Source organism: Phoenix dactylifera, chromosome 9 (assembly GCF_051530095.1).
Source record: "Phoenix dactylifera cultivar Ajwa chromosome 9, Ajwa_hap1_PhDact_Kaust_v1.1, whole genome shotgun sequence".
NCBI lineage: Eukaryota > Viridiplantae > Streptophyta > Magnoliopsida > Arecales > Arecaceae > Phoenix > Phoenix dactylifera.
In genome coordinates, this window is record NC_143198.1 from 23,110,790 (window position 1) to 23,119,913 (window position 9,124).

General features: G+C 49.0%; 1 pseudogene; it reads right to left on the bottom strand.

The window, feature by feature from the left end:
* Nucleotides 1–4,139: 4,139 nt before the first annotated feature.
* LOC103697747 (receptor-like serine/threonine-protein kinase SD1-7) lies at nucleotides 4,140–8,533 on the bottom strand (annotated as a pseudogene).
* Nucleotides 8,534–9,124: the final 591 nt, after the last annotated feature.

Genomic DNA, 9,124 nt, shown 5'->3' on the forward strand with positions numbered 1-9,124 from the left:
AGACATCGATCTCGACCCGTGAAGATAACCCCGACCACAGACGTGCCGATTAAGCTCAAGAAGGCTGAGGTATCCTCTGCAGGTTCCGACCTCGCTCGCCAGAACCTCGGTAGAGCCCGAGGGCAATAACCACGAAAGCCTCGATGATGGTTTGACCACTGGCTTACGCTCCCCTTCAGGGAGCAGCCCTAACACTTCTATGGACCTACGCTCCGGAGTGCCAAACTCAAAGGCTCGGCCAAATACCCCGATAGTGACCTATGCGAATCTGACAAGGCCTCTCTCGGGGTCTGAGGCCCGAGCCCAGTGCCTCAGAAACCCAAAAACCAAACCGGGTGGCCTCTGCGAGCTTCGAATCTAAGCTCCAAAACTTGGTGAAACTTCTTAGAATCCAAGTTCAGAGCCCCCCAATCAGCGTAATCGGAACTTGGACACTCAAACAAGTCGGGAGAAAGAAAAACAAAACATAGCCAAGGAACATGTCTTCATTGAAAAGCAGCCTAAAGGCTGGAATAAAAAATTGAGGTCAAAGCGCCAGCCCTGCTTACAATTGGAAAAAGTAAGAGGGAAAACTAAACATAGAATGGCGAAAGAAAATTTTTTCATTAATAAAATGCCAGAAGGCTAAGTACAAGATTGGAGATCGGCAGTCCAACAAATTTGGAAGCCGACCTCACTTACAAAAAGAGGAAAAAAAAAGAATCTAAGTCCTAAGGGGCAGCGGTCCCGCCGGCGTCACTTCCAGGGTCATCTATGGCGATGACCTGAGGGCCTTCGGTGAGCGCGGGCTCGGAGCTTGCGACGGGGACCTCGGCAGGCGCCTCAGGAGCGTCCTCGGTGATTCCTCCGCAGGGAGCCTCCATCCCCGCTGGCGCGGCTGCGTCCGCCTCGGTCTCGGCGGACTCCTCCTCGGACGCGAGAGCTGCGGAAACGTCGTCGTCAGAGTCAGCGCTCAACCCCATCCTCGGACGAATTGTCGAGAGGTCGAGCTGGGGGCAGTACCGAGCCATTTGCCTCCGGAAGTTGTCAAAACCGTGGAGGAACCCATCCACGGTCTCCTCCTCGAGCATATCTCGGAATTCGTCCGAGTCTTTGAAGAAGTCCACGGCGTGCTCGGCCCGCTCGAGCGCCCTCTTCTCTCGGGCCTCGAGTTTCCCGATCTTTAGGCACAGGACTCCGCCCTCGTACTTGAGACCCGCCACCTCGGATTGGGTCTCCGCCAGGCGCACCTCTGAAGCACGCAAGGCCGACTTGGCCAACGAGTGAGCAGCCCTTTCCTCCTCGAGCTCCTCAACGATGGCCAGCCTCCCAGCCTCCGTCGCCTCCCTTCGCGCTTCGGCCTAGGCCAGCGCGACCTCCAGCTCGGCGACCCTCTTTTGGGCCGGCTCCAGCTGCCGGCTGAGTCGCCGAGTCTCTTCTTGACATCCTTGGGCGATGAATACCAAGGTGTCGACCTCGTGAACATGCTGCAAGAAAAAAAAGGAAGAAACAGATAAAGCAAAGACGAAACAATGCGACTACTCTTACCCTCGGGACGCGCCGAACTCAAGCCAATGCTCGCCAAGGCGTCCTCTCTTAGGAGCTCGGCCAGGTTGAACCCCTTTTCGAGGCCCCGCAGGGCGTCAAGGACCCTCAGCTCCCTCGCCGAGGGCTCGGAGAGCTTGTTAAGAGCCTTTAGCCGAGGGTGCCCCCACCTCGAGTCAAACCCCCACGCCACCTCAGACGCAAGAAAGAAAAACTTCCCCTTCCACTCATGAATAGAGAAAGGGGCACCCTGGAAGAGTGACATACCGTCCCGAAAGGCGAAGTATAGCCACCCTCCATCCGCCGGATTTTTCTTTAACAAAAAACATCGGCGGAAAACACTCACCGAGGTCGGGATCCCATGTGCGAGACAAAGGGATAAGAACCCGACTATAGTCCTCCACGAGTTCGGAGCGAGCTGTGCTGGGACGAGCTGATACTCCACCAGCAAGCTGTTCACGAACTCGTGCAAAGGGAACCGCAGACCGGCCCAGAGTGTCTCACGATGAATCGCGATCCGACCTGGGGGCGGCTGCATTACCCTGTCCTCCGGCCCTGTAGTTTTGAGACGAAACCCGGGCTGGAAAAAGAACCGGGAGCGGATCAACTCCAGCTCCTCCCCCGACAAACTAGATTCGACTTCATCCGGACCGAAACCCATTTCTAAGAAAAAATGCAGAGACAAAAGAAACGAAAAGGAAAAGGGAGGAAGAAGGAGAAACCCCCTAACTGATACGAGGGAGAAACCTACGGAGGGAGTCGCCGGAAATCGCTCCGAGCACCGCCGGTGAGATTTCTGTTGAGAAAGGGGACGAAGGTGGAAACGGCGAAAAAGAGAGGGCAACCGAACAAGGCTCCTCTTAGGGCTAGGGGGTTTATATAGGCCCCTCTAACGGCCCAGATCGGCGGGTTCGGTTCCCACCCCCCGTCTGGATTGCGCCATGTGTCGGCCTCGGAAGCTGAAGCACCGCATTCATTCCGGACCGATGCGTCGAATACCAAATCGAGGCACCGTCCCATCGGATCTCACGGCCTCATCATGAACCCGCAAGGCCGGACCACCTCAAAAGACGAGCAAATGCCGCCCCCGCGTCCTTCATTTAATAAGCCCCAAGGATGCGTGGAGCACCGATGTAATCTCAGCCTCCCAAATCTCCGTTCGGACAATACAAGAGTAAAAGCGTCCGACCTCGCATCATACCGCGTGTCCGCTTCGAAGAACGAAACGGCGTACTTATTCAAAAAGGACGCCTCAACCACAAGATCGAGGCGCCGCCCCATCGGGTCCAGGGACCCCATCATAAGTTCGCCATATGAAACGACCTCGAAGGGCCAAAGGGCGCAACCTCCGTTATAAATGCTTCGAGATGCGTAAGGATGCAAACATAGTCCAATCCCCCTCGGCCTCGGTAACCATAATAACGACTTCTACTTCCCGCATCCGAGCTCGCAAGCGGCTCGAACTCGGAAGTCGGGGGGTAGTGTTGGGGGAATGCAGCTTTCCCCCTTAGTACATGAGAACCTCGTCACCAGAAGACCGCATGACGGCCGAGGTCGGCGTCCGACCTCGGCACTTCCGACCCGGAGACCTCCCGACCTCGGAGGTCCGTCCTCGCCGCCCATCTACCACGGTTGTACCCTTCCGAAGTCTGGCCAGGGGCCATACCCTACCACCGCCTCCAGCATTTAATACGCATGATCTCTGCAAACCCACAGTTCACTCAATAATTAATGCATATCTCCGACTCACTCAACAATTAATGCATATCTCCGACTCACTCAACAATTAATGCATATCTCCGAGTCACTCAATAATTAATGCGCGTGGCTCCTGTTACCTACGGATCCTCAGCTCTCCACGGCAAATCGGCTCAGCAAGGTCCAGTCGGCCGTGACAACTCTCTGATCCCGGCCTCACCTCCGACATCAAGGCAATGATTCACTTGATTGCGCGCCAGCTCAAGCAACGTGCTGAGTCGTACGACGGCCTCGCCCTATCACATCACAGGTAATCCGACCCCCTTATAAAAATAGGACCCTTCCTTCCCGAGGGGGTTGGATGGAGAAAAACTCAGCAAAAAATATATCTTCCTCCTCTCTAAAAAACTAAGCCCCCCCTCTGACTTAAGCATCGGAGGGCCGGCGCCGGAAGACCTGGCCACCGGCTTTTTTGCAGGCACCCCTACGGAGGACGCCGCTTGCCGACGGACCGCCACCCACCAGTGCCCACCGGAGCTCCCCCTCCTCAGCCGACGGCCGCCCTCGGGTCCAATTTCCAGCAACAAGCACATATTATAGCTTCATCATTATTCAGCTACACTAACTGCAGAGAGTTATGAATACACAATTTCAAAGAGCTCCAAATCGAAAACAATGAATCAATATATATGCTTCTCCCTCTATGAGATGTTTCATACGTTAACTTGGCGCCTTCAAAAGAAAGTGAAACCATAGAGCCGAAAGAAGTTAGGTTTCTATGTTGTCCACTCCTTTCTACAAACTCATTGATAACCCAACACTCAAATTAAGGTCTGAATTGTGCGAAGATAGTACACCTCTACCCAATGAAACCAGCTTAATCACAAATAACTGAAGTGCTTACTATGATGAATATTTTACTGGCCTTCAAGAATTGTAACCATGATCTCATTAGCTGTAACTGAGTGTTCCTCAGTGAAAGATGAATCTCTATCCATTAGAGTCCTTGCTATGCAGAAACTAGGCCATTTAGGTTGCGGTAGTGCCACGCTTTCATTGCTCAACATCATAACCACCTCTGCCATGGTTGCTCTATCTTCACTCTCTTCTTGTACACATAAGAGACCAACTTATATACACCGAAGTCCTTTGGGTATAGGATATGGATATCCAATTACTTCATTAAGTAGCTCCAAGCATCTACCTTCCTCCCATAGTCTCCATACCTATGACAAGTCACAAACAAATCAAAATGAAATTACACACTAACAATAATATGAAGAAAGAAGAGCACGATTGAATTTGTTTAAAAACTTAAATAACCTATAAGGTTCATATTGTAGTATCTTGCTTGATACATTATTTTATTTTTTTTACCACTTAAGATCTCTAATATTAGTATGCTAAAGCTAAAAACATCAGATTTTATTGAAAAGATACCATCCATCGCATACTCTGGCGACATATACCCACTGAACATCATTAGCAAATTAGTAAATGAACTAATGACAGTAGGACACATATTGCATTGAAATACCTATCTAGTAGAACTTACAATGTCCCAACCAGTTTCCATGTATTTTCTTGATTTTGATCTCCTTGGAAAATTCTTGCTATGCCAAAGTCTGAAATTTTTGGAGTCATGTCCATATCGAGCAAAACATTGCTAGCTTTGGGGTCCCTATGTATTATTTTTAACCTTGAGTCTTGATGAAAGTAAAGAAGTCTTCGAGCAACACCTATGATAATGTCAAGACATTTTTGCCAATTCAGCATTGCACCTTTCATTTTATCTGGTCCAGCACATTAGTTTCTCTTAGTTTTATCGAAAGAATGTCAAAAATTTGAGTTCAGAAAATTGATGAATATGAATTTAAAGTCCTCTACTAGATCAGTTATATAAGTGAAGTTGCCATAAGTTTTATTAAGGCTTCTCGTCTTTTAGTTTAAGGTCTCAATGCAAAACAAGGGATCATTTGAGCATTCTAACTGTTGCCAGATAGAACTAGAATGTGATTAAACTCAATGCAAAACACACACACACAGAGATAAATATATGCATACACACACGCACATGTATACACACACACACACACACACACACATATATATATACACACACACACACACACACACACACACACACATACACATATATATATATATATATATATACACATATATATATATATATATATTAACTTAATGTAAATTGAATGATATTAAACTAATTTAAACAGATATAACTAGCATTGCGGGTGCATCTTGAGTCATGTCAGTTGTTACAAGATTGTCTATCTATTTCAATATTTTGAACAATCAAAACTCCAAAAATTAGAACTCAAAATTGCAAATGATTATTTAACAATAATTTTATTATCGCATTTCGTAGTATTTTTTTAAGGCAGAATTAGGTTATACTGGCTCGTCCGAGACAATCATTCTCATAGAAGCACCAAGCATTTATTTGAACAAGATGTCCATACCATTGAAATGATAAATGCATCTACTACTTTACAAATTAATACTAATTGGATTTGGGTTTGGGCGTCTATTTTTTATTTTGAAATTCAAGTTACCTAATCATTACACTCTTTTATATTATATGGCACAGCTACGAGATATATGACAATCAACTTAATTAAATATGCAATCAACGTTGCATGATTAAAAGAGGATAATATAGTGGAATAGTATGAATGTTAATATCAAACCAAAGATGAAGGAATCCGAGCTCTTGTTTTGCATGTACTGATAGATCAACAGTCTTTCTTCTCCTTGGATGCAGCAACCAAGAAGCCGAACAAGATTTCTGTGCTGCAGTTTAGCAATTAACACGACCTCATTTTTGAACTGATCTAGACCCTGCACAGAATACATGGACAATCTCTTGACTGCAACCTCCTGTCCATCTTCCAACTGACCTAGCTATATTTTATTTTTTTGGGATTCAAATTACAAAAACATAATAGCTATATTAGGCATGCATAGTATCGATGAAGACAAAAAGACAAGACTCGATATAGTTAGATGATTACCTTATAAACAGGGCCAAACCCACCCTCTCCAAGTTTGTTATTGATAGAGAAGCAATCAGTAGCACTTTCAATTGTAAACAAATCAAATAAAGGCAATTTCAGTTCTTCTCCTTCACGTTCATTGAAGAGGGAGGCATTTGGTTTACCTAGCATGGGAACTTCAAGCATAACCAGGTCAATTGTACAAATTTTTTAATTTATTTTTTACTTTAATTATCTTTGAATAATTTAAAGTAGAAGTATCATCATAATTAGGGTTGGAAGTGGGCCGGGCCGGGTCGGGCCACACCCCTACCCAAGCCCGGCCCGAAATAATTTTCCGGGTTTCGGGCCGGGCCGAGGCCCGAACAATTTTACAGAAACGCGGCCCGAGCCCGTTTAGGCCAGCCCGATTACGAGCCCGGCCCAGTTTACATGATTAAACAGTCAATTTTGTTGCTTTGAGCCAAGAGATTTTCGTACTGATAATTTTCCATGTATTCCATGAATGACAAGTTGAATGCCTGTAATGATCAAACAGGTTTTAGTTCAGAAAACAAAAAATTACAAGAGGGCGCGTGCTGAAAGGAAATTTTGAATGAGAAAAGCCCACTTTCATCATAGTTGCTATCTCCCCATGCATGATTTATGCAGTTATGCTTGGTCCAGTACGCCTGCTTCAAGCCATGGTTCTCACATCCCACAGGATGATTATAGTTGCAGGGTGTCACATAGTTATTGCAGATATCAAACACCATGGACTCCATGGGTCTACAAATCAAGACATTAATAAAAAAAACAAAAACATATTATTGTATTAATGATGGGGACATCAGAGCCCTTCATCCAGATGATCCTGAGCTCCCGGATTGAATCAGACCCGTTTATTTGCATATTTATTTTATTTTATTTCTGGGTTTATTTGCATTTAGGGATTTATTTGTGGTTTATTTTATATCTGGGTTTATTTGCATTTTAGGGCTTATTTGTGTTATTTGTGGGCTTATTAGGAGTTATTTTTGTGTAAGGGGGGTTTCATGCAAATTGTGTATTTGGGCCCTATATATAGGGAACTATTTTCGTGATTAGGGTTTAATGAAGTATTAAAATTTTCTCCCCACCTATTCTCCTCCTCTCTTCTTCTCCTCTTCCTCTTCTCCTCCTCCTCCTCTTTCTCTTCTCCCTCTTCTTCTGCTTCCATTTTAAATTTGGTCCGGCATCAACTTGGTATCAGAGCCTCGGCTTTGCCCCTGTGCCAAAGCCCCAGATCCTACACAGCGCCTTTCTTCTTTGCTGCCACTTGAATAGTCACCCCCACGCCCGCTGCACAGCTTCACCCCACCGCCTCCGCCTCCGTCTTTCTCCTTTGACTTCCCACTGCCCACTACCACACGCTTCCATCATCAAGCCTTCCTAAAAAAAAAAAAAAAAAAAAAAAAAAAAAAAACCAAACCTTTGCAGGTTCCCTGTTCCCGTGACCACCCGTCACCGCGATCGCGGCCACCGCTTCCATCCCTCACCGACGACAACACCAGCGCCGCCGCTTCGATTCGCTGCCGAAGGTCGCCGTGACCCCACGGAAGCCCGCCGTCCTGATATCAACCGCGCGGCAACCGTCCTGACGGAGGAAGCTCTCGGCCGCGACCCCTGTGGCCACCGTCCGTGGCCAGATCCAGAAGTGGGACACCGCTCTCCTTCTCCGTCGCCGCCCTAACGCCTCCCTCCGCCGCTGCAACCCGGGCCGCCCGCGTCTGCCGCCAACCGCCTGCATCGGGTCCATAGAGGGGACCGCCGCCGACCTTCGCCGCAGGCCACGAAGCCGTGGCCGTGATCTCGCCGCCGCCGCAGGTCGTGGAGCCGCCGTCGTGATCCCTGCCCCGGCCCGCAGCCGCCGCCGCGAAGATCGACGCCCTCCCGAATCCATCGGGAAGTTGAAGAAAGGATTAACGGGTAAGTCACAAAACCCGTTAACCCGAATCCGGTAACCCGGGTCCCCCAAAACAGCTCCGCACGTGACCGCACGTGCGTGCAAAAAAAAAAGAAAAAAAAAAGAGAAAAGGAAAAAGAGAAAAAAAAGAAAAAAAAAAGAAAAAAGAAAAAAAAAAAGGCGGATCACGTGACCTGCACGTGTTCCCCCCCCCCCAAAAAAAAAAAAAAAAACCTACCTCTGTTCGTCTTCTCCGGCCGCACGCCGCGCCGCCGCCCTTGAGCGCCGCTTCACCCGTGCCGCCGCCGAGCTCCGCCGCGTGCCGCCCACCCTTCGCCGCTTCCGCTCCACCGGCCGAAGCCACCATCCCCTTCTTTCTTCGGTGTCCGCCTCCACCGCGCCTACCAACCCCTCCTCCGTCGTCCGAGCCCGCGCCGCTCTGCCACGCCGGCGCCCATTGTCGCCGAGCCGCACCTCCTGCGCCGACCGCGTCCGCACGCCGTTGCCCAACCACGACGCCACCGATCGAGGCACCTTCTTTCCGTGGCCGCGCCGCCGAGCCCAAGCCACCTCCCGCCGCCGCCGAAGCTCGCACGCCGCGCCACCACCGCCTCTGCCGCGCCTTCACCGCCTCCGCCGTTGCGCCCGTGCCCTCTTCCTTCCGCCGCGCTCCACCAACTACATCTTCTCCCTTCCGCCGCCGCGCTCCAACCCATCCCCACTCCCTCACTCAATTTGAGGGCCCAACAGGCCCTTTCTTACACAGGCCCCATCACCCTCCCCTCAACAGGGCCATACCACCCCACCCTCCTTTCTTTATTACACAGGCCCAACTGCAGCTACAGGCCCGCAGATCTTTCAGGCTCACACTGTACAACTACTACAAACCCACAGCAGCATCCTCTTAGTGTCCATTTCAACTCAACAGCTCGGATTCAGCAATCAGCCCCTACTGAGT